Source organism: Equus asinus, chromosome 3 (assembly GCF_041296235.1).
Source record: "Equus asinus isolate D_3611 breed Donkey chromosome 3, EquAss-T2T_v2, whole genome shotgun sequence".
Classification (NCBI taxonomy): domain Eukaryota; kingdom Metazoa; phylum Chordata; class Mammalia; order Perissodactyla; family Equidae; genus Equus; species Equus asinus.
The window spans coordinates 29,368,793-29,393,633 of record NC_091792.1 but is presented as its reverse complement, the minus strand read 5'-3'; the positions used below and the strand labels follow the sequence as shown (position 1 = coordinate 29,393,633).

Below are 24,841 nucleotides of genomic sequence, written 5' to 3'. Positions count from 1 at the left end.
GTTGGGTGAGGAGACACAGGCCTGCCCTTAACATTTATGGGCCCAAGGCAAGAGTACAAATGTAAGCCTACATACCATATGCTTCATATTTATTCCTTATACATCAAGCTAACTATTAAGTAAAATATGTTGTATCATCATCTGACCTTGACAAGTATAACTTCGTAGCCACAGGGAAGGCCAGTTTTGAATGTAGAGCCTTTCCCTCCTGGGGTTTCTGCAGCCTGGGTTCCTTGGACCACCCAATTCTCTTTCCATCCCTGGCTCTATGCTATACCACAGGAGCCTCTCACATTTATGGGACACTCCAGCCCACACCTTCAAGGTCCATAAACAACCCCCTTCGCCACTCTTTGGACCTAGAGGTGCACACAGCTGTGTGTCACCCTGCCAGAGGAAGGACCTGGGGAAGCAGACTTGAAGCCCTCTGGGCAGGGAATTTGGGAGTTCCAGACATCCAGAACATAGTCTAGAAGGGGGAGGTGGGCTCTTGCCTTGGCCCTGCAGACTACTTGCCCTGGTAGGGAGGGATGCGGCCAGAGGAAAACCTGATCGGACCCTCTAAAGCTGGGGGCCAGAGCAGGGGGCCCTCAATGCCTATGTCTAAGGGCATAACTGGAGAGAAGAAGGGAGACTTAGGAAGGAGTTTAAGGGAAAATCATTAAAACTGCTCAATTCAACTTGGGGGGGAAGAGAATATGTTAGGAGGAGCCAAACAGGACAGAAGAGAGGCTGATGAAAACAACGGAGAAGGCCAGACCTGGATCACCTCTACCAAGATAAGGCCTCTTAATTTATTATTGTGTTTAGTTAGGGAATGAAAAAAAACTGCTTTTACAGAAGCCAAAGGGCCCCATAACTCAGGGAAGAGATATGAAAGGCAAAAAGAATGATGGTTTTGGAGCTAAAAGCAGGCCTGGGAATGATTTCTCCCCAAGGTCACCTGGCTCCATCTTGCTTCTGCACCTTGTGCCATCTGCCTGCTGTATCCTGGCCCCTGAACCCATTCAGAAGGAAGCATTCCACCTTATTGTCTTCTCCCAGAAGAGAACCAAATTGAAGGTTAATTGTGATTCTCCAGGGAGAAAAAAATTACATTTTAGAATATTGAATATTGAGAAATAACTTATGTAGAATATTGAGTATAAATATTGAATATTTAGCTAAGACAAAGAGAAGATAGTTGCTGTATTTGAAATTGCACTATTTGCAGAACTAAAGAAGAACAGATTTTAAATTTTGCACAAATATACTTTGTAGAATTGAAGAAAATTCTAATGACGTTTCAACATTGCAATTTATCTCCATTTCACAAGTTCTCTTTTTGTTTTACGAATAAAGTATTTGAGTGATTTTGGAGGGAAGAAAATGAGTAACAAGTTAAGATTTGGCAAAAAAATCAAGATACAACTTTATGTTACTATTGTCCTAAAATTATTTTTATCCATAATTAGCTTTATTCTGAATCGAGTTAGTAGGCAGGGAATTTGAGATTCCTTAAGAGTCCTTTAACCCCTCTTAACATTATCCCTTGGCTCCTAAACATGTTGATGGCAATTATAGATGGGAGTAAGTGAACGTAGTTGACTTCTGGTTTTCAGGAATTTGTCATTCAGGATTTTTATTCATCACAAGTGAAGTCAAAGCATCATGGTATGAGTAATTAATAATTTTACTGGAATGTGAATTTGAGGCAAGCATGGGGAGCAAGCAAATCAGAGAGTTTGTGAATGAGCCACGCAATGGCCCAGAATGACCCAGAATCTGCATCTTCTTTTCATCTCTGCTTCCCTGCCTGTCATCTACCTTGAAGTAGCACTCATGAAATAAGAGTTTGTTATTATTCATCCCTACTGTTTAGGTTTTACAAATTTTGTTAAGTTCACGTCTGACATTACTACAATAGTGATGTCATTGACACCTCTGGTGGGAAATTACTTTTGTGGCAGATATTATTTTAAAAGCTTTAAAAATTTCTTTGGTCCAGTGTTTGTCGAATCATTGTGGGTCTGAAGGTGTGACCCTAATGAAATATTCAGTTATAATTTGCCGTATTTTCTGGGGAAACTTATCTGCTCTTGTAGTATTTGCAAATTTGGATTCAAGAATGTTTCTCGATACTTTCCCCTCAAATGTCAAAGGTTTGTGGTACAAGAAAAATGTTTGACCTGATATTATCACAGAAGGAGGAAGAAAGTGCAGAGATTAGGAAGTAAACACACACAGGACGCTAATCATCATTTGTTGCATTTGCTGCATCTTATATTCTTTCAAGCTGAAGACGTTCATCTTTCTATTGAGAGAAGACACAATATTACTGTGCACATTTCATAGATGAGAAAAAGACAGAGAAAAAGTATGTAACATTCCAAAAATGTTGCAATACACAAATGAACAAACCAGGGCTAGTGATATAATAATAAAGTGAATATTTTTTTTAGTACTTGAGTGTTAGACTTTATGCTAAGCATTTCACAAATATCAATTCCTACCTTCACAGCAGCCCTATAATGAAGGAATTACTATTATTGTTTCCATTTTGCAGAAGAGGAAGCTGAAACTCAGAGTATTTCAACAGCCTAAAAAGGATCACATAGCCAGTAACTGGAGCCAGGGTTCAAATTCAGGTCTGTGCTGCTTCCAATCCCAAGTTGTCCACTCCACATTGCTACCCAGATGCAGGTCTTGAGAGTCCTGTTCTAGTCCAGTGTCCTTCCACTTCTTATGTAGGTATTCGTGGACTCATTCATTCGTTCATTCATGCATTACTGAGCACCTCCTCTTGCCAGGCATTGTGTTCTAGGAGTAGACAAAGAGAACGTGAAAAGGAGTAGCCACTCTTCCCCAGCACATGTCTGGGGAAACCACTACGTAAACAGCTAGATTACAGGGTAGCTTGAATGGCCAGTGACGAGAACAAAGAACAAGGTGGGTGGTCAGAGCAGAGAAAATCAAAGGTACATTGGAGCTGAATATCAAAGGATGTAGAAGTTTGTCAAAGAGAGAAGGGACTCCAGACAGGGCACTGGATGGTCAAAGGCACAGCAGAGTCTGGAGCAGGGAAAACGGTTGCTGGAGAGAGAGGAAGGAGAAGGTGAGAGGCGTCACTGCCTAACTCAGTGGTTTCCAAACTTGTCTGTCCATTAGAATAACCTGGGATCTTGTAACATTTTCAAAACCAGGCCGCGTTCCAGACCAATGAACTAACAATCTCTAGGGGTAGGATACAGGCATCAGTATTTTTCCAAGCTCCCCAGATGATTCCAATGTGCAGACGATTTGGTAGCCACTGGCCAAACCAACCAGGAAGGACTTAATCCTGGAGTATAATCAACAAGGGCTTCTAGAAAAAGAGACATGATCATACTTGTTTCTGGAAAAAGTAACTTTGTCCACACCAAGGGTGCACCAAGCAGGGAGTGTGCGGGGGACGCCAGCAGGCGGAGGAGGCAAGGGTGCAGGGGCCTGATGGTGGGCCTCAGGGGAAGCTTGCCCTTTAGAAATTGAGACTTCGATTCAAAGTAAAGGCACTTCTTGGCCAACTTTAAATTTCAGGCTATTAACTAAACTTCCATGGGTTGAATTTCCCTATCTGTAGTATGGAATTTATAGTATCTGTTTTGCTTATTGTAGGGCTTGTGAGAAAATATATATAAAACGCCTAGAAGATTGTGTGGCATTGGACAGACCTTCATATACGTGACTGCCCTTAACCCTGTGGAATAGTGATGGGAGGATATTTTGTGATAGGTTTGTTGGAATTTCCGATGGTGGGACAAGGTTAGAGGGGCAGAGAGAGAAATAATAAGGGGGAGCCAAAGATACCTCAGGTTTCTAGCATGGGTGTGGATAAAATTAGACAGTGAGAATGTACACAGGGAGATGAGAAGGAGCCAAGGATAAGCCTTTGGGAACACCAATATTTAAGGATTAAGCAGGCAAGCAGGAAACAGAAGGAGGGAAAGAGACAAGAAAGAAGTATCTGGGAGTCTGGGAGGTTAAGGATTGCCAGGCAGGTCTGAGAGTTGGCACCAGGCAACACCACAGAGAAGTCAAGAGGTCAAGGGCTGGAAAATGATGCATGAATTGCATGGTAGTCCTAGGTCTGCTAGGGAAAAGGAGGATTTCATCTTTTAGTTCAGGCAGTTTTTTATACATAGATGTATATTATGTGTGTTTATGTAGGTACGTATTTGTAAGTATATTTAAAAGGATAGACTGAGTGCCCTGTAAGCTGTGTGTAATCTGGGCACACAGCCTATACTGGAGCCAGAGCTCAGAGGGTGCAGGAGGTAGTAACTGACCCAGTGCCTGAGTAGGCAGGTGCAGGGCAGTGGTCAAAGAGAACAGACAAGCCCAGCTCTCCTCGGATTTCAGCAAAATAAAAGGAGTGGATCTGTCCCACTTTTCTTTATTTTGTGGGAGAATAAAAGTTGGCTCAATTAAGACAAAAGAAAAATACACTTCTCCCCCTTATCTGCAGTCTCAGTTACCCGTGAGCAACCTCAGTCTGAAAATATTAAATGGAAAACTCCAGAAATAAACAATTTGTAAGTTTTAAATTGTGCACTATTCTGAGTAGCATAATGAAATCTCACGCCATCCCCCTCTGTCCCACTCCCATGCTAGAAACCCAAGGTATCCTTGGCTCCCCCTTATTGTTTCTCTCTCTGCCCCTCCAACCTTGTCCCACCATCTGAAATTCCAGCGAACCTACTGCAAAATATCCTCCCATCACTATTCCACAGGGTTAAGGGCATTCATGTATGTGAATGTCTGTCCAATGCCACGCAATCTGCCAGGTGTTTTATATGTGTTATCCTACAAGCCCCAGACGTGAATCGTCCCTTTGTCCAGCATATCCACACTGTATGTACTACCCACCTATTAGTCACTTAGGAGCTGTCTTAGTTATCAGATCGACTGTCTTGGGATCGTCTGCTCCTGACATCTAACCATCAACATTGTCATGGCTGATCCTTCTTCCGATGTATCATCAGAGGGTCCGATAGTAGCCTAATGCTGCCTCACAATGCCTGGGTCATTCACCTCACTTTATCTCATCACGGAGGCATTGTATCATCTCACATCATCACCAGAAGTAGAGAGAGTACAGTACAATAAGGTATTTTCAGAGAGAGACTACATTCACATAACTTTTCTTACAATATATGGTTATAATTGTTCTATGTTATTATTAATTGTTAATCTCTTACTGTGCCTAGTTTATAAATTAAACTTTGTCTATAGGTCTGTATGTATAGGAAGAAACATAGTATGTGTTGATACTATCCACAGTTTCAGGCATCCACTGGGAGTCTTGGAAGAGTATCCTCCTTGGATAAGGGGGCATGAATGTAGAGAAAGAGAAGACTAGAAGTCAGTGTGTTAGCAGCATTATGCTCAGCTAAGATCCATTCCTGGAACTTCCCTACTTGTTTCCATGAGATCCATGGCATGGGAAATTCCCCTTTGGGAACTTTCTGGAATATGGCCACAAGAAACCCCTCTCCTAAACACTTTTCAGAGAATCCACAAAATTTCCACGTCTTCAGAAGAACATTCTCTGGAAGCAGATTGATAAACCTGAAGTGAGTCTACTCCAGATGCTGGTAGGAAACCACTCCATCCTCCTTTCCCAGGCTCTGGGGTGACGCTCAGCATCTTATGGAAACGGGACCCTGACTCCCATCGGCCACGTTCCTCCGCCTCTGTAGCCTGAGAATTAGTGACTCTGGCAACTCAGGCTGTGGGTGTTGAAATATCTTTGTTGATAAATGAAAATCTTTCTGATAAGATTTACATTTTATACCTTAAGAGCGAATCAGGTGCCTCTGTCCTGAGGCCTCCTGAGAGGCTGCGTGTGGCAGCTGTGAGAACGTGCCTGGCTGACCTTGAACTCCAGGCCCGTCTGCTGCTCCCTGGACCCCATCGCTGCTTTTCCACAGAGGCCACGCTGCCAACGCTGCTCCCAGCCAATGACTGACTAAAGCACACCCGTTCCTCGGTGGCAGGGGACTCCCCTGAAGGCTGACTTTGACTCGGGGACTCCCTGGCAGTCATGCTGGAATTTCTCCAGACCAAGTGGCTAAGACCTCACTGATCTCTCTCTGCCCTTCACTCGGGGTCAGACTTGCATTGCGTTCTGATGGCTCTCTCCCCATTTTCTCTCATTCAAACATTTTCCCTAAAAAAAGAAATTTGCACATTTAATACCATCTTAGTGTCTGCTTCTTGGAAGATCTGAGCTAACACCCACTGTATTTAAGTGGGTAAGAGAGTAAGTGTGAAACGAAGCTGGATTCAAGCTTCAGCACTGCGCTAAGGACAAGCAGAGTAATTAACCTCTCTGTGTATCAGTTTACTCATCTGTAAACTGGGAATAATTTTAGTATATTTCTCGTAAAATTGTTGTGACTATTAAATGAGATAATTCATGTAAATCAATTGACACTTTTCTGATGCTTATTAAGCACTCATTGTTTGTTACTGTTTTTGAAGTGTAACACTATTTTCAGAGTTCTTTATTCCAATGTACTTCAACATATTATATATAAAATATAGTAGAATCTCTGATAATGTTGGTGTCGCAGGACAAGACTTTTCAGGGTAAAATCAGAGATGTTTTTCCTGTGAGTGCATCCCTGGGGACATGATTTCACCTACCATTTTAGCAGATGCATGGCATGCTGGGATGGATGGTGGTTCTAACAATGTCTGCCCTCTGACATTGTGGTATTATTATGTCTTGAGAGCTGGTGTGGTAATAATGCATGATGGTGTCCTCAGAGGTGAGGGATGTACCTCAAACTTCCCTTGATTTTACTCTTGTTTTTAGGCTCCAGTCTTGTCTTGGTGGACAGACACTTCTCATCATGATTTTATTACAGATGACCTGACTTCTGATCCAATAATGATAAATCCAGTCTTAAAAGTGATTCATTTTCTAAAATTCTCAGTGACCAGTTAGATCTCCAATATCCAAAGCATCACATCCTGGATTTGTTGACCAGTGTTGCTGACATGTGGAAAGCATAGAATAGCATGTGCCAACCGAGAGAGGCTGGTATGATGACAGAACAGCCAGGAGTTGAGAAACTGCATACTAAGACTGCAGGCAGCGCAAGTCCCGTCCCGCCAGCCCCCACTCCACCGCCCCCCCCCCCGCCCCCTCCCCTCGGGCCTCGCATTTCAGAACACAGTTCTTCTTTCAATGAGTTGTGTTGAGCATTAACTAGCTATGTGGGATGCAAAGAAACATATGACAAGCATTCAAAGAACTTAGAATGAATTCTTTTTTAAAATAAAGTCTCATTATTTGACCAAATGGAATAATTTCCACTGGCATTGCAAAACAAAAGGAGCCAAGAGTCAACAGGGAACCCAGCCATAGTTCTGTCCTGCCCAAACTTTTTATGAATGACTTGGAAAAATTATAAAGGGCACGTTTATCAAGTTGGACGTGAGATGGGGCTGGGAAGAATAATGAATACAGCACATTGAGGGAAAGAGTGGAGACCTAGAAAGAGCTTCACAATTTGGAATGTTGGGCAGAATCTATGAAAATAAAGTTGTATCAGGAATCAATGTAAGGCTTGCCAGTTACCATGTGACTTTAAACAAGTTACGTAACTTCTCTATGTCTGGGCCCTTAGGTATGAAATAGGAATAACGGCGGTCCCTACACATGGGCTTGTTCTCAGTGTTTAACTCAGTGCATGTAAAGTACTTACCGTGCCTGTTACACTGTGGAAGCTCAGTAAATAGAGCAAATACTCCTTTCGGTCTGCAGCTGCCTGATGAAAGTATATGGTAAAAAGGTGGGGATGGGCCACTGTGACTGATGCTTATCAGACCACATGCTGTGACATAGGTCCAGTGAATGCCACACTTTAAGAGAGAGAAAAACTAGATTGAGTTCAGAGGAAGGTAGCCACGATGGTAAGAAAACTTAAAATCATATGAGTAAAGGTTAAAAGAACTGAGTATATTTAGCCTGAAGTAGAGAAGACTCTAGTAGTACAAAATAGCATTTTCTAGTATTTGAAAGATTCTCGTATTTAGACAGTTTAGATTTATTCTCTACCGAGGGCCCAAAGATAGATATTTCAGAAAGATAAATTTTGGCTCAATCTAAGGAAGAATTTGCTAATATTCAGAGCCGCTCAAGGATGGTAACAACTACTTCAGGAGGAAATTAAGTCCTTGTCACTAGAGGTGATCATAGGCCAAATGGCCACTTGATGAATTGGTGGGTGGACTTGGTGACCTTTAATGTCCACTCTCTGAAACTCTGTGATTCTGAGAATAAACAAGGCTATTTTAGTCAAGACAATAAGCAAGAAAACTTATTATCAATATATTAATTTATTACACACCAAAGAAGAAGATCTAAGACTATTGGTTCAGAAGCTGGTGATGGCAATTTCTCTTTCAGGTTCACTGAGCGGGGAGCGGGACTGGCGGGGTGGGGAGACCTCCATCATGCTCTAGAGCGAGCGCTCCCTGCTTGCCTGTCCTCTTGGCTTTCTTGGGTGTATGTGAACCCACTAGCTCAAAAACAGACCTTCTGCTTGCCTGGGTACATGAGCCAAATAAAGAGTAGCTCAACAGACTGCTTATTGTTTATCTTTCTTAATCTCCTTTAAACCTCTTCCTGCGTCAGCCAGCAGTAAACCCGTTTCAGAGGTTAAGCTGATTCCCCACTCCTCTTTCTTTTTGGTGTTTAATGTCACTGATATTTGTGTTTCCTGTTTGCTTTGGGTTCTATTTGTTGTTTAAAATTACAAAACTTCACTACGCCTATGCTAATTAATTATCTTCTTTAATGTTGTGTTTTCGTGACTTTTTCTTATTTGGATTTTCTTTCATCTTTTCACTATTAGAATTTAAGATTTGAACCACACAGACACTCTTATACAGTTTTGCCTCTCCTTTGTGTATTTATATTTATTGTTGCCTTGAGCATCTGTTAATGTTACAAAATAGCATTGATATGGTTTATTAGTTGCAGTCTCCTAAAAGTTACAAATTACATTCTTCAATAATAGCAAAGATTATACTTGTTGATTTACTTTCTTTTGGCGGGGGAGATGGGGCACCCAGAACTCTCCAGGATGCTTTACAGAATCACAACATTTAGAGGTGAAAGATTGCCGCTTTTCTTAAAGGCACAAGCTTTTCACAGCTTATGTGTAACTTTAGCTCTGACTCCAGTAATTCACAGCTTCACAGAACTTGGACAAGAGGCTTTACTGCAACCTTTAACTGCCTGAGTATAACATGTCAGGATGAAGCCATTCATTTGCTTTCTGATCGCTGGCATTTGACTCTCTGAGCACTACCCACTCATTCGGCTTCCCCGGTATCTTTCTAACCAGAGAACTGCTGTGGGCTGGAAGAGAGAGTTAAGGTCAGTCGTTGCTTGTATCCATCCAGGTTCCCCACATTGCAAGTCCTTGGAATTGACCTTTTACCAACAAGAGGATTCTTCTCCTGATTCCTCTCCTCTGCCGCATGTGAATTTGACTTCATAAGTGATAAAAATTGTATTCAGGGGCCAACCCTGTGGCCAAGTGGTTAAGTTTGTGCGCTCTGCTTCAGCAGCCCAGGGTTTTGCCAGTTCAGATCCTGAGCACAGACACGGCACTGCTCATCAAGCCATGCTGAGGCGGCATCCCACACAGCACAACCAGAAGGACCTATAACTAGAATATAAAACTATGTACTGGGGAGCTTTGGGGAGAAAGGAAAAAAAAAAGAAGAATATTGGCAACAGATGTTAGCCCAGGTGCTAATCTTTTAAAAAAGAAAAAGTTATATTCATCTTATTGCTTAAGAATATTCTTTGACTGCACTAGCAGGCACCCAGTTCATGCTACACACGTTCCATAAGTACCTATTTCCTATGGGTTTTTCTCTCCATTCACTCCACATATACTGAGTACCTCCCAAGTGCCTCGCATTGTGCTGGGTAAGAACAGGGCAGTGGAAAACAAGACATGGGCATTGCCGTCAAGGAGCTTGTAGTCCTCAGGGGTGATAGACAGCTGCAATGCTGCTGGAGTGAGCTGGGATACTGGTAAACACAGGGACGTCTGGAGTCCCAAGGAAGGGTGCATGTCCAGACAGTGGAAAAGGAGTCAGTGTAAGGTGGATGCCCTGAAGAAGCGAGACCTTAACAGTCTTAAAGAGTGAGTGGGAGTTTTCCAGAGCCAACATTTGGAATAGAACAATTTTTATAAGGAAGCATGTAATGATTTCCTCATAATGAGTCTATTTTGTTTTCCTGTAGACTCACGACATTTTTGCTGCCATGTGAAAAGTAAAAGTTAGCAAGAAGGGGTTGGTAATACAGTCTCCACTACTCTCATGCTCTCCGAATGATATCAAACCTTTGATGCCCATGATAAAGATGAGATAATGTGTATAAAAGCACTTCGTAAGGTAAAGGGAGCCATACAAATGTAAGGTTTTAGGTTTAGGACTATCAAACAAACTTTCTGGAACGTTTTTCACTCCTTATAAATTCCCTAGTGATTTTAAACCTGAAGAACTGAAATCCTTTAGAAAGATGAGGCAAAGAACACCATGCAATGCATGTAGATATGCCACTAGGATGATAAATCTTGTACACATGAGACAAAGACAGGGGGACATTTTAAAAATTGCTTTAACTGTAAAACATATCTGAAGCCATTTTGTTGGGACAAATTTCTTTTCTCTAATATGTACACCGATAAACTTTTTATTCCGATGTTAGATTATCTCTTTGCATGAAACACTTTTTATCTCGCAGCAGCTTTATTCCCTCAGATCTCGAAAAGTCTCAGACTATGAGAATTATGATCCACCAGCATGTAGCACAGGATGAAGTTCATCTTCAAAGAGAGAGAGCACAGGATTGCTTAACATATGACAGCTGCTCCAGCTACACCCCCATTCATCTGCTGGTGAGTCGTCTAGAAACCTCAGACATATAAAAAGACCCAACTGTAGGGGTGAGAGATGGAGCAGAAGATGCAGAGCCACCCCCAGGATCAGATCCATTGATTGAGAATTGGAGGTAGATGGTGGTTAGTGGTTAAACAAGCTGAATTCCCTCTCTCCTGAGTGAGAGCACATGCATGATATAGGAAAAAGAGGGAGGCTGTGGAGGGGAATTGGGAATGATCACAATGAGCCTTAGGAGTCTAAGACTGAGAGTCCACAGCCTGGCTGGGGCCTTGACAGAGCAGGACATTCCTCCAGCGGAATTTGTCTGACAGCTACCATGCTGCTGGAGAGAGCCCTGGATGGCCAGAGCACCCAATGCCGTATTCTACAGCAAAGGGCAGGCCTTCCTCCCAAACAGCATTCAGCTTTGACAAGTATTCTTAAGCATGGAGTGGGATCCCCCTCAGGATGGCGATCTCCTGGACTGCAGACCATGGTTTTGCTCTCTGCTATTGCCCCCAGGCCCAAACTAAGATTGAGTGGATGATCTGCAGCTTGGGGTTATCCATGAAAATATTCCTCCCATTAACTCAGGACATTGAGAAATGGTTTTCTCTATTACTCTGTCATTTAACATCATTGATTCTGAACCTAGACCTAGATGGGCCCTCAGAGCTCATCCAGTCCATTCAACAGATGACCATCCCTGGGACACATAGGGTATAGAATTACCAAAGGGTGTGGAGGAAAATGTATTGTAATGGTGGCAAAAAGATTAGGAGCGTGGTCCATATTTTGCCATTAATCTGAGCCTTGTGGATTTGAGTAAGCCACTATTCGTCTCTGGCCCTCGATTTTCTCCTTGGGAACTGAGGAAGATGAATTAGTAGCAAAAACAACTGACATTTCTTGAACCCTTACTCTATGCCAGGCACGGAGAGGAAAGCTTTGTAGACATCAGACTTAATTCGCAAACAACCTATGAGGTTATTTTCCTCCATGTTCGGGTGAAGAAACTGAGGCATGCAAAGGATAAGGAGCTTACCCAAGACCTCATAGCTGGTAACAGGCAGAACTGGTTTTTGAACCCCATCCAGCAGCCTTAACCTTAGAGGAGGGCAGTATACTGAAGTTCCTTCCTTAATATCCTCTGACTTTCTGACTGGGGTGCCTAAGACCTTAGCAAGGGAATCAACACTCAGGTGTTATTATCAGCTTCGCTGCTCTCTTCAGCACAGAGGTGATCAGAGATCATTTGCCTCCTGAAGAGCCTTTTTGTGTGTTATTGCCCAGCCTCTAACACCCTGCTCCCTAGGGACCGCCGGGCCATTTCCATAATCCTCAAAGCATCCTTCCAGCCTTGCTCCTTCACTGTACCCAGCAAATACACCTGCAGGCCCCCCGCCTGCTCCTCTTTCACTGTTTGTTTGAGAATTTAAGGACTATGTATTCTGTACCTGGAATATATAAGCATCCTCAGCAAGGTTAATTAGTTTGGTTTTTACCATTTTCAAAGGGGGAACATGCTGTTATTATGGGGAAAGAAGCAGCTTCTCTGATAGTACTGTTTGAAATGGATGAAACTTTAAGTAGACTAGAAGCCTGCCATTAGTCTGTATGTGTAAGTGGAAGCAGAAATGAGAAGGGCGGTTCCCTGGAATGTGTAGGAGCTGGGTCTGATTGCAGTTCTGTAATGGAATTGCTGCGTGATTCTGGTCACTTCATTGTCTTAGTCTTTCTGTGTCATCAGTTCTTTGTCTACAACACAAGAGGACAGTAATAATTTGTATACTGTGCATTCCCATTCACAGGTCATTTTCACATGCATTACTTTTTTTAATTCTCACCTGAAAGGACAAGTATTTTATAAATAAATAAAGTGAGGCCCATAGAGGGTACAAGACTTGACCAAGATTACCCAGCTAATAAAATTAGGGCAGATCCAGGAGATAAACCTGATGTGCTCTTTCCATTTCACAATAGCTGAGTCTATGAGGAAGGCAGAGATAATTAACTAGAATGCTTCTTATGTAGTTTGGCAAATTTGAAGTTCCTGGAATGGATTACTAACAGTACAGAAATAGGAAAAGTACCGTACAACTAAAAATACACAATCCTCTGAATCTTCGTGAACACTGGGAATAAAATTAAGCTATTGATGATAGGTTTCACATGTCTTTGGACCTGTGGTGCTTTCTATATCTTTTACATTTTACTCTGTGACCATAACGTGGGCAAAAGTTGATTTGCAGAGAGGTTATAAAAAACTATGAAACTTACCTCTAGAATTGTTATGCCTTGCAAAGTTTTCATCAAGTTTTGTTCAATAACATGGTAATGATATACTGATTAAATGATTTTTAGCAAAATAGAACAAGTGTTCCAAAATATGTTTTCAATAATTGCAAAATTTGTACTTCCTTTGTGTCTGATTCCCGTAGGTGGTGAACGTATGAATCTGAATGATTCTGTATGGTTAGTACAGCCTGTGACATAGCTGGTAGACCCAAGGTACAGACTGCTGTGGTGCCATCCCAACTCAGATTTCAATTAGCAGCAAGCCCCCAGGTAACCAAGGTCTTCAAACTCCCTTCTTTGTCAGAGAGACCAAGTACAGACTTAGAAGGGCCACTTTCACTTCTCTGTTTCCTATCGGTGACCCCTCCACTCTTCACTCAAGAAGCTCGAAGGTCAGTTTCTTACAGGAAGGGCCCTTTACCCTCCATGAATGGTCAGCTCTTCACAAGCAGCCATCGTTTTAATGTGAGAATATCTACCTACGAGCCAAAATGACCACTGTCTGCCGACATAACCATGCTTTCCTATTTCCTTTGCAATCTCAAGAGGAGTCCTAGAGCCATGTACACAAAATCCACTTTCTGCAGAAGGGCCTGAGCCAGTGTGCCCACCCAACCTATTTCACTTTTTTCGCTTAAAAGCCCCATGTTGCCCAGCATGAACAGGGACCCTCTGTTTGGAAAATGGAAATAATGAACTATTTATGTGTTGGCTGTCAGTGTTTGAGAAGAGAAAAAGCCTGAAGACATAAAACAATTTGGTTGCTCTTTCTTGCTGTTTTTCTTCCTTTTCTCCCATATTTCCCTCCAAGCTCCCGCATTTACAGCCTTGGGCATTGACAATATAAATTGGATTTTCAGAGTGAAAGGAAGCTGGCCTTCCTTTGAGGAGTCTCAAAAAGCCCTGGAGAGGAAGCAGTAGTCCAGGTGGCATATTAAGTTTGTGAAACCAAGCAGACCAGCCAATAGCCAGCCTAGGCCATAGATAAACAGCAGCCTGGGAGAAGTCAGATTGTCTTAACTGTGATGCTCTGTATCTGAGAAGAGGTTGGCCTTCAGTTCCTGGTTCTGGTCAGTTCTAGGAGCCCCAGTGGGGAGTCTGCAAGATTATAGAGCCATTGGTACCTTCAGATAGAAAGCACCTGAAGGCATGGTATGTGAAAGGAGAACGTATTTAGAGAAAGTTCTGGAACCCAAATGGCGAAAGGAGTGAATCTTAAAAATCCAAAGAAATTTCATCTAAAACTACCATAATTTCCCACTTTTCTGGAAAGAGGCTCTGAAAATATGGGTAATCTTCTAAGGACAGCCATCTTCTACATTTTAGTACTTTTCTTTCATCTTGCAAATAGTCCTCTCTATCTTAACATGGGTTTATATGTACAGTGAAAGTTTTATTCTCAACAATTCCGTGGGAAGGAAAGAAAATATATGAAGTTGAGGTTTGTGCCACTGCTAGATGTTGACAGCACAACCTAGCTTAGCATGTGGGCTCATGGAAAACCTCCGACAGTTCCGTCTAATTTATCATCCAAAGCAGGACACTTTTGAGGGTGAAGGGACACTAACCAAATGGGTCATCAGGACAACCGCTGTACGCTGGAAAGGTCCTGGGCAGAGCAGGAGGTATGGTCATCTTAATTACGCACAGGGAGATTAACTGGGTGAACACAGAGTGTAAGACATTAATAATGACTTGCACCTCTCTTTTAGGATTTTGTTTTGCCAGTGTTTAAATGTTTCTCTTTTACACAGAATCATATAGAAGCTTAAATTTCATAAAATACTACCCACTCCTTTCTTTTGTCCTCTTACAAGCTACAGGACAACTAGCTTCAAATAAATAGGGTCTAGAAGGAAAAAAAAAAAACCCACTGAATCTAAATAAAATTGGGTTTTAGGCAACTGAGAATTTTAAGCAACCTAAAAAGATGGTCTACTATACCAGTAGTTCTCTTCACCCGTAAATCCCACGTAAGTCACGACACACATGGTTTTTTGTTTATTTGTCTATTTCATGAGGAAGATTGGCCCTGAGCTAACAGCTGTGACAATCTCCCTCTGTTTTTTGTCTATGGGACTCTGCCACAGCATGGCTTGATGAGCGGTGTATAGGTGTATGCCCAGGATCCCAACCCCGAGAACCCCATGCTGCCGAAGAGGAGCATGTGAACTTAACCACTACACCACCGGGCTGGCCTCCATGGTGTTTTTTATGTAGTATAAATGCCCATATGTAATTTTTTTTCTAGTAAGCATCCTGAGCCATGTTTTCTTATAACATAGTTTTCTCTGTAACTTCTCTAAATTCCAAATATTATTTAAAATGTCAACAATTATAGAAAAATAGCTTTTCAGAATTTTATGTAAAATTTCAAGGAAATGAACTGAACCACAAAAGGGATGTTTTGATAGGATCAAGCAAACATGACAAATTAAAAGCTGAGTGGTTAAGTTACAGCGGATCTCATTTGGGTTAACTACTCTGTGTGAGGATTTCGTTGCCACCAGCTGCAGTACTGTTAGGATGCAAGTGATTTTCAGACTCAAAATGTAAAACTATGCTTTCCAGTGAGGCTCCTTCTGCCTTCACTGTTTCCCATTGCTGCTGTTTCTCCTTCTTCTGAACAAGCTCATAATCTAACCTCTTAACTAGGGAGAGTCAAACTCAGATGTACAGTTTCACCCATTTATCAGCCACGAGGTCAGACCTTGTCTTATTTTTTCCCCCACGTTTCTTACAGACGCAGAATCTGGGCGCTCCTTTCAATGTATTTGCTCTAATCTTTTTCTACAGGAAGTTTCTAGGGACCAATCCGAGCCAAGCAGTTAATATACTTTTCCTTTTAACCACTTAGTCACTGGTCTGGAGAACTAATAGAATCCTATTACAGAAGGACAACCCTGAGTTTTGTTCTCACACACAGAGCAGTTCAAGTATATCTGGTTTTACTCTATGATACCTGTGTTCGTGCATTATTTTTTCCTTTTTCCTGAGATCAGAATAGTCATATATACTATTAAATATGTATCCATGAAAAAAGACGATATGAATGTACAATGCAAGGAACGGTAAGATTTAATAGTGTTTAAATATGTGTGTCAGGAAGAACATTTCCAGAAAAGGAGAACAGTAAAAAGGGAGCAGAGATATTGCTGAGCAGGAAGGCAAAGAGAGAAACGAGAAACCGGGGCTCATCCTAGCAGATTGAAACTGGGGGCATTTTCACTTCAGCTAATTTTTCTCAGTTGTTTATAATCTCAGCCATAAATAATGGCCAAAGAATACGCTTGGTGTAATTTCATCACATAAAGCATGTCCCTTTTCTGATCACTATATCCTCTCTATTGAATTTCCTCTAAAACTTGACTCACCTTTTCTCAAGTCTTCGAGGAAAAATAGATCTTATTTTCCATTTATTTCATAGTTAAAACTTAGACAAAATTTATTCTCTTCTTTTGTGTTTGTTTATATAACAAATAAGTGCATATTTCTCAATGACGAATTTTTTTAATTGGTTAGAATTTTATGATGACATTGTTATTTTGCTCATTGTGGGATTTTTAAGTTAACTTTTGTCTCATTACAAAAATAATTTGTGTGTATTATAGAAAATGTTTTTGAAAATGTAGACAAGCAAAAATAAGAAAATGAAAATCACAACACCCCAAAATAGCCACTGTCAAAATTGGTGATGTGTACACTGTTTTTTTTAATGATTAAAGGGCAATTTTTGAGGGCAGGAGTCTGCCCATTTCAACATTGTATGTTTGTAGATGCCTGTATCTCATGCATTAATGCTGCTGGATCTATACGATAGAATAATTTTTTTAATGACTGGAATATTTAACCAGAAAATATCTGACATATGCAGCTTCTGCTCAGCTCTAACGGTGCCCTGGTGAGAAGCAGCCGTCGATGTTGTCATTTCTGTGCACACACACAGACATCCATCCATCATGAATATTTAAAATTCAATCATTAGGTGCAGCAGCAGCGACGACAGCATATTTGTTGCAACTGATCAGCCACTAATGGTTTAAAAACTTAGAAATTGGGGGCTGCTTTTGTCAATTGAAGAGGATTATTCCAAGCCACTGAAGCCCCTTGTCAGGATGGAAAAGTGTATTAAAAGAGATGGCGTTACACACCCCAGGGTCGCTTACAATATATAATTTACCAAGCACACATGTTTAAGAGAAAAACGGATCAAACAGATGAGATTGGAGATGCCTAAAATAGTCTCCTGCCCAGAGCAAACATACTACCAAATAAACAAATAAACAAAATATTCCAAATTCTGTTTCTTCCTGAGTCCCACCCAGACAGAGATTTCTGCTTACAAGGGCCTCGTGCTTTGTGACCTAAGCTTGGCACTCCGGTCATTCATTCTTTCAGATTAACTTTCCTTTTCAAGGGAGGCTTTCACAACAATAGAAACAGAGGTGTATTCCATTGTCACAATAATCAGGTGAAGTATGTTTTCTTTCATTACCAGGAGTTTGGTGATCAGCCATGGCTGGAAAGTATTCTTTGAAGATTCTACCTTCTGTGCTTAATTTGAACAGTGCACCGGTGCCGTCAGCTTCCTACCACTAGCCACAGCACTTTGCTTCTTAATCACTCCCCACTCCCTAAATCATATTTAAAAGGCTTTGTATAGAGGCCAGAAAATGTGTTCCAGCTTACCTGACACTTCCTCATAACCTGAGCTGTCCGAAGTCCTTGAGAGAGAATGACAGTATCAGGTATGCACGGAAACACACTTAAAACAAGCCTTATGTAATCTCGAAAGACTCTTGCAGGAACCACTTGTGTTTATGATTTGCTCGACAGATTGGATCAGTGAGTGATCTTGTTCTCTCCACTCTGCCCTCAGCACCCAGCTTTCCACCCTTACATGGACTAATAGTGATCTATCCTAACCCAGAAGAAAAGAAGAGTGTATGTAGTTTTTTAATGTTCTGATTTTACTTAACCTGATTAATGGAGGAAGGAAGACTGAGAAAAGAAAGAGAGAGGGAAGGAAGAAGATGTGTTAAGCAGTGAAATTTGTACCCATGTGCAAGTCAGTCAGAGCTCAATTCCATTACCCCATCACTGGCCCGCCTAGATTCAGAAAATCCTAAGTGTGAACTGTGAAAATCTTACTGAATGATGTGAGAAAAAGCAGATCCATCCAGTCTCATTATACTCTTTTGCCCCCCACGACACACGCACTGCCTTTCTGCCACCAAAGAGCTGTGATGTGGATCAGTAGTTTCACAGGGAAAACCACACAGTTTTTCTCCAAAATATCAAATGAGTCACCTTGATGTTCTAAATTACAGGATATCCTGATGAAGCCACGCAAGAGGTATTTTTAAGTATAGAGGAGAAGGAAAAGTGTTTAAATGGAGCTATGCTTTAAGGACTGTAACTGTAGAAAAAAGCTCTCTCTGCCACCGAAAGTCATAAACTACTGACTATTTTAAAATACATCTTTGAATATAAAATAATACTTAAACTGTTATTAATAGATCACTTAGTTCTTAAACTCTTCCTCTTACGGACAAAAATGGTGCTTAGTTTGGAGAGAGAATCTGGGTAGTGAAATAGAAATAAGGTGCCATGCTAGCTTATTATAATCTATAGTTCAGTCAACAAGGCTCCTGGCAATCTGCAGAAAGGGAAATTAAGGCACGGAATGATCTATCAAGGACTGCATAAAAAGGCAGCCACCATGTTGGGGAGAAAGCACTCCAGCTCCTTATTTTTTTTGTTACTCTCAAGGTGTCACAAATAACTGTAAGAAAGTCTACTTGGGACATTTCAAACTCTGTGAATTGTCTGGTTATATGGATGCTGGGATATCCTTCTGCTCCTACACTATACTTTAGACTGAAGGGTTAAAGATCAACATTACCCCGATAAATCTTACTGTGACTCAAGATTGACTTAACCAGCTGTAATTTTCCTACCACACGGATTCAATCTGTTGAGCAAATAAAAATCATTTTGAAAATGACCTACCTATGTATTTATTCAGTTCGTATTTCAGAATTATCATAACATTGGGCATAGGAGATGGTGGTGCCAATGAAACTAGTATAGACCACTTACCATAGATTTATAAATGGGACTACAAAATAGAAAATAAGAAATCACATCATATGTGAAAATAAGAAATCATATCACAAACGCTTTAGTTTGGATAAGCATCTGTTCCAAATCCAAAAACACTGCAATGAGTAAAATTGTATTTAAAATGGTTTCCCACTTTGTCTTGGTCTCAAGGCAAATTCCTGGTATCGTTTACTGTGTGAGATCTTAGGACGGTCATGAAAAGAATAAAAGAATATGGGCATTAATTGAAACTTTCTGACATCTCTATGTCCAGAAATGAACTCGTCACACAGCAAAAGAAGATTCCCTTGCACTTATTTAGTTTTTCTAACTTTAGTTCCTACTTGGGTATCCCTGCTAATTTGACCCGATTCAGAAACCCTGACCTTGGATAAGGACACTTTTCTATTTTCATTCTTTTGTTTTTAAAGATTTTTTTTAGTTTTCCTTTTTCTCCCAAAGCCCCCCAGTACATAGCTGTATATTTTTAGTTGTGGGTCCTTCTAGTTGTGGCATGTGGGACGCCGCCAAAGCAGGGCTTGATGAGCAGTGCCATGTCCACACCCAGGATCCGAACCGGTGAAACCCCAGGCTGCCGAAGCGGAGCGCGCAAATTTAACCACTCGGCCACAGGGCCTGCCCCTCATTCTTAGTTTATAAGTCTTTCTCCATTTCTGGGCTGATGAACCCCTCTATGTGCTCTTTCTAGTACAGCCATATGTCTAGTTCTTTCTCCTTCTCTGTCACCCTCCCTGCTTCTCCTCTTCCGTCTTCTTACTTCTTTGTGTGTCCTCTCTGTTGGACATGCTGCCATTTCTTATTCCCCACATACTTATTCTCTCCTTACTGTCTGCCCTCAGGATTCAATTTGGGAGCTATTAGGCTTGAGTAATTATTTGACTGAAAAGTCAACGCCCATTCTCTCTCCTTAAAAAAAAAAAAAAAATCCCCTTCAGGAGAAAAACCGTGTTGACGATATAAAGGATATAAAAAGGAAAGAAGGATAAATAATGTGTGCTAAAATCAGACTAAACCGATGACAGGCTTCTGCTCAGCCCTCTGGCCTCTGAGCAGTGGCTCTCTGCCTCTGCTCACCAAGGCCCCAGTCTCTCTGCTGCTCATCTTCTAGTCCAACTTCAGGTCATTCCACTATTGGTGGCCTGCACACTTGGGCTGTTTTCCCGTCCTTCCTCTCTCTCACCCACACTGTCAATGCCAGCCCGTCAGCAACACATGAAGATGAGCAGTCAGCTGCTGGGAGGGGAGGGGACAGTCTGTGGCAGAGAAACGGAGACTTTCCAAGGCACTAAGTAGACGATTAGAGCAGTACATGCTGCTCTGACAGCCTAATTGTCACGACAGATTTCAAATGTGTTGGCAGTGATTCTAAAGCCTATAGAAAAAGTATCAGGTCTTAAGAGATTGAAAAGTTCAGATGGTCTACTCTTTGCAAAGAAGTATGCCTAGCTTGGTATTGTCAACCCCCACATCATATCTGTGCCTAATGAACAAGATAAAGACACCAGAATGCCAACATCTGAACAGTGGCATCTAATTGAGTTTAATCTTAGTTCAACAGTTTGACCAGAAGGATGTTTCAATTACTCCCACCATATGGGACACTGAGGATCTGATTAGTGGGGATGCTCTCGTTCTTCATTCTTTCAAGCACCTACTCATTATTCTATAAGTTGTTGTCTCCGTCAAAGAAATTTGCACCAGCGGACTCAAAATAGTATGCATAGATACTTGAAGGTGCTTATCTTACAGCCAGAACCTGGCGAAGGTTTTGGAACAAGCTGGGTCCTACATAAACCGATCATCCTAGAGCCATTGGTGTAGCAGCTGCAGACTTCCACTCTAGCCTCACCTCACATATTAGTTGTGAATTTGATAAATGCCATTCTGAAGAGCAATTGATTTATTAATTAGCTGATTCAGAATGTTCTTAGGACTCATTTGGGATATGGAGTCATTATAATTTAAAAATGTCAGTGCAGTGCAATAGAAGACGAAAATGGCACCTCCCAGGGGCCCTGTGGGCAAAGCTTTTTTCCTTTGGTGGGTGGGGTTTTTCTCCATGACCAGAATACCGCCCACAGGAGGTCACCTCATCGGGCCTTTGAGTGAGGTCTCAGGAAACGAGGGAAGTTCCTACTGTGAAACAGCCAGGATTCAGACTAGGATGGGGACCAGATCAAGCAGGAGAGTTTGGGCTATTAAATTCGGAATAGCAGCAGCTTCATTAGAATATGCAAATGAATTAAGGTCCTTTAGTTTAGGGGTCACTTCTAGAAAAACCCCAACTGTATATAATTACTTATATCTATGAATAGATAGTCCAAAAATTCTTTCCGACAAAAGATTTGATGAGCTGAGAAGGTAAAAATATGGACTAGATTAAATTATCATGGATATTAACTAACTAGGTTTTTGTTTTTATTTTTGCATTGTCCTTAAACATGGGTAATTAAAACCTGACAGTAAGTTGGCATTTTTGTTCATAGTTTTTGAAACACTCTGTTCCCCTGTGCTGGGACTGGTAGTAAATCTAAAACTGTGATGTATCAAGTTATTGTCCAGTATGTTTACTAAACATGAGCATATGTACCCAGAAAGGTGTTGTGTCTTAGAAGCATACTCACCTTTAGAGAAAAGACAGATGTTCTTTGTGTTGTGTGCTGAGCTCTACAGTAGAATGAGGGGTGGGTTGGGGGACACAAGGTAATTGCCAGAGCCCCATTATCCAATGGATACACACAGAGCTTTGGGGAAGAACAGATGTCATTGGTTATAGTTTTAGTCCTACCTTTTCTCTGGAGCAGGAGAAAGTTGAAGAAAGCATCTGCAACTAACAGAAAGAGGCGTGCTTATTTACTGTATTAAAGCTCTGCTCATGGAATGGACCACAGACTGCATGACAGCTTCCTGCAGGCCCAGCAGCTTGTGAAAAGTACTCTCATAACTCCAAAAATCAGATCACCTGGCTTCCTGCACAGGCTCAGTGCTCAAAATGGCACTGAGCGGTTGGAAGGGAACCAGCAAGGACTTTACAGTCAGACGGATCAAAATGTGAATCCAGCCCTAGTGGGGTGATTAATCTCCTTAGGCTTTACTTTCCTCGGCCCGTGTGTGTATATATCTGTGTCTGTGTGTGTGTGTGTACGTGTCTCTGTGTGTGTGTCTAGAATTCTGCCTCCTAGCATTGTGGAAATGACTCAACTAGATAATGTTTCTGAAAATGACTTATACACAGTAGTTGCTCAGTAAATGCAAATTCTCTTTCTTTTTTCAGATATCTGATGCAGTCGCATGCCTCTTGTGTACTTTAGTTTCCTTGTATATAAAATGAAGGATAATAATGTCAACAAAGATTTATCGGCTTAAAATTCTTCTATTGAAAAGCAAGTACTCTAGCATCAAAAAAACAGCCCTCTCTTCTTTTCAACTCTCCTTTCTTGTCTGACACCTTTCAAACCTCTCAGCTCTCTTCAAACGAGAACTTCAACCCAGTGTCCAGTCACGGTGCACGAGCAGGACTGTACTCTGCACGCACTGTGAATGCATCGCCGCTGTGTGGCTGGAAGCCTTTGTCCTCCCAGGGGACGCCTTGTCTGCAGGTACTGCCCCCAGCCTGCAGTGAACTCAGGACCTTTAATTGATCTTGTGTGCATCTGGCTCCTCTGTGATACCAGGAAGAATGGAGGTTGCTGGCCCTGGACTTGGTCCTGGACAAATAAATGTGTTTGTCAAAGCCCTTTCCTGACATTCGTTGTCTCAAGCCCAGGTGGCATTGTGGAGGGTAATTAGTTCTCTTTATTGGAGGGAAGGTCAGGAAGCTCTGAACTGCTTACCAGTGGACACATGCAAAAAGATTTTGTTAATGCAGCTGTTACTTGCCTTTTCATCATGCTAATGGACAGCCTGTAAGAAATTTAACTTCCTATCACTGGCACCGAGCAACACCTATCAAACAAAGCATTGTTTCTTCTCACTGTTGATAAGTGTGACTTGTGGAGGCCAGCGATAGGATGCTCATTTTTATCTGCTAAGTGCACAGCGCTTGTAAAAAACCAGCAGTGGCCTTGTTACCACTTGACATGACACTAGGTTTAGCTGTTTACATTGACACGCTGCTGCATCCTTTTAGAGCGGCAGCCGGGGGTCAGATTCATTAGAGAGCATCAGTGCCGACAGTGAGGTGGCGTTGCATCTGGTGGGATTCTCCCCGCTCCCCTGTTGGAAGCAGCAAGGGCTGGAGCTTGCAACTGGGAATTAGTGACTTTTACTTCTTTTCTTTGTTATGACTATTTGAGACCCCTGTTTATTCTTTGACCATACATGGAGAAGAAGAGAGAGAAAGAAAGGTCTGGGAATAGCATTCACCCGACTGATGAAGAAAAGGAATGTCGGGGCCTGCTGCGTGTTGCCTGTCTCTTTGCTAACGTGAGGCTCTTTGTTGCTTAGGAGGGCTGCCGAGAGGGAGTGAAATGCACGTGTCTTTCTTGCCACACAGCAAACAAGGCTGAAAAGCGGAAGTAAATTGAGTGGAACTCTATGCTCGGTCCTTTGTTTTCTCCCTTTCCCTCCCTGTTTGATGAGTATTGCCTTGACAAATTTGGTGGCTAGACTGCCTTATAATACTTGAAGCCACAATCTTTTGGTTCTAATGTTGTTATCCCTTTGAACATTTAAGAAATGGAGCGTGATATTCCAGAATCCTCAGTTCGTTTTGCAATCACTGTGACTGGATGAGTTGCTGATAACCTAGAACGGCTGGAGTGCCCGGTGCATCAAGAGCTGGAGCCCAGGTCTTCACTCTCGCCATGTGTGACTCTCCATCCATGAATCCAGGTGCAGCAGAATGCACAGAACAAATGAGAAGCTGCCTGTGCAGCTCTGTCAGAAAGCTGTGGAAGAGCATGCCGGCTGCAAAGGGCAAAGAGAGCAACCATCTTCCATAAGTTCCGGAACCTCTGGCACCACTACACGTCGCTGACATACCTCCCGCCCTGTCACAGCTTCTTTGACAGGCTGTAGAAGCTCCTTTCCACCTCTACCTTTCCATGAGGATGGAAAGCTAATTAGTGCATTTCCTTGGGTTGAATAATACATCCATTTTAAAAAGCAACTACCACATCATTCTGCCCTTGCCCTTGGAGTCTGGATTACTTCATTTGTCAGGAATATCCCTTTCCAGGCCTTTTCTTCTAGCTGCTGCTGCGGACACTGTACAGTGGGTTCTTCTGTCTCAATGATTCTTATTAGGTCATGCTGGGAGATATTTGGGCATTTTCCTAAAGCACATCATATGACTTAATAGTGCCACTGAATCACAAAGCTCTGAGAAGTTTTATCAGGATCTGCCATGGCTTTTGATACCCAGTTTGTAAGTCCATTTTTGTCAGCCTGGCCCAGAATTCACCAGCTGCTCTGGGGAAGAGATCCCATCCCATGAACTGTGTTTACATCTATGTCTTCTTATCCTGTAGTCCCAGTACCT

General features: G+C 41.9%; 1 protein-coding gene across 2 annotated transcripts in view; it reads left to right on the top strand.

The window, feature by feature from the left end:
- The window catches only part of MAML3 (mastermind like transcriptional coactivator 3), a 393,467-nt gene that overhangs the window by 253,674 nt on the left and 114,952 nt on the right, over window positions 1–24,841 (top strand). The window lies entirely within an intron of this gene.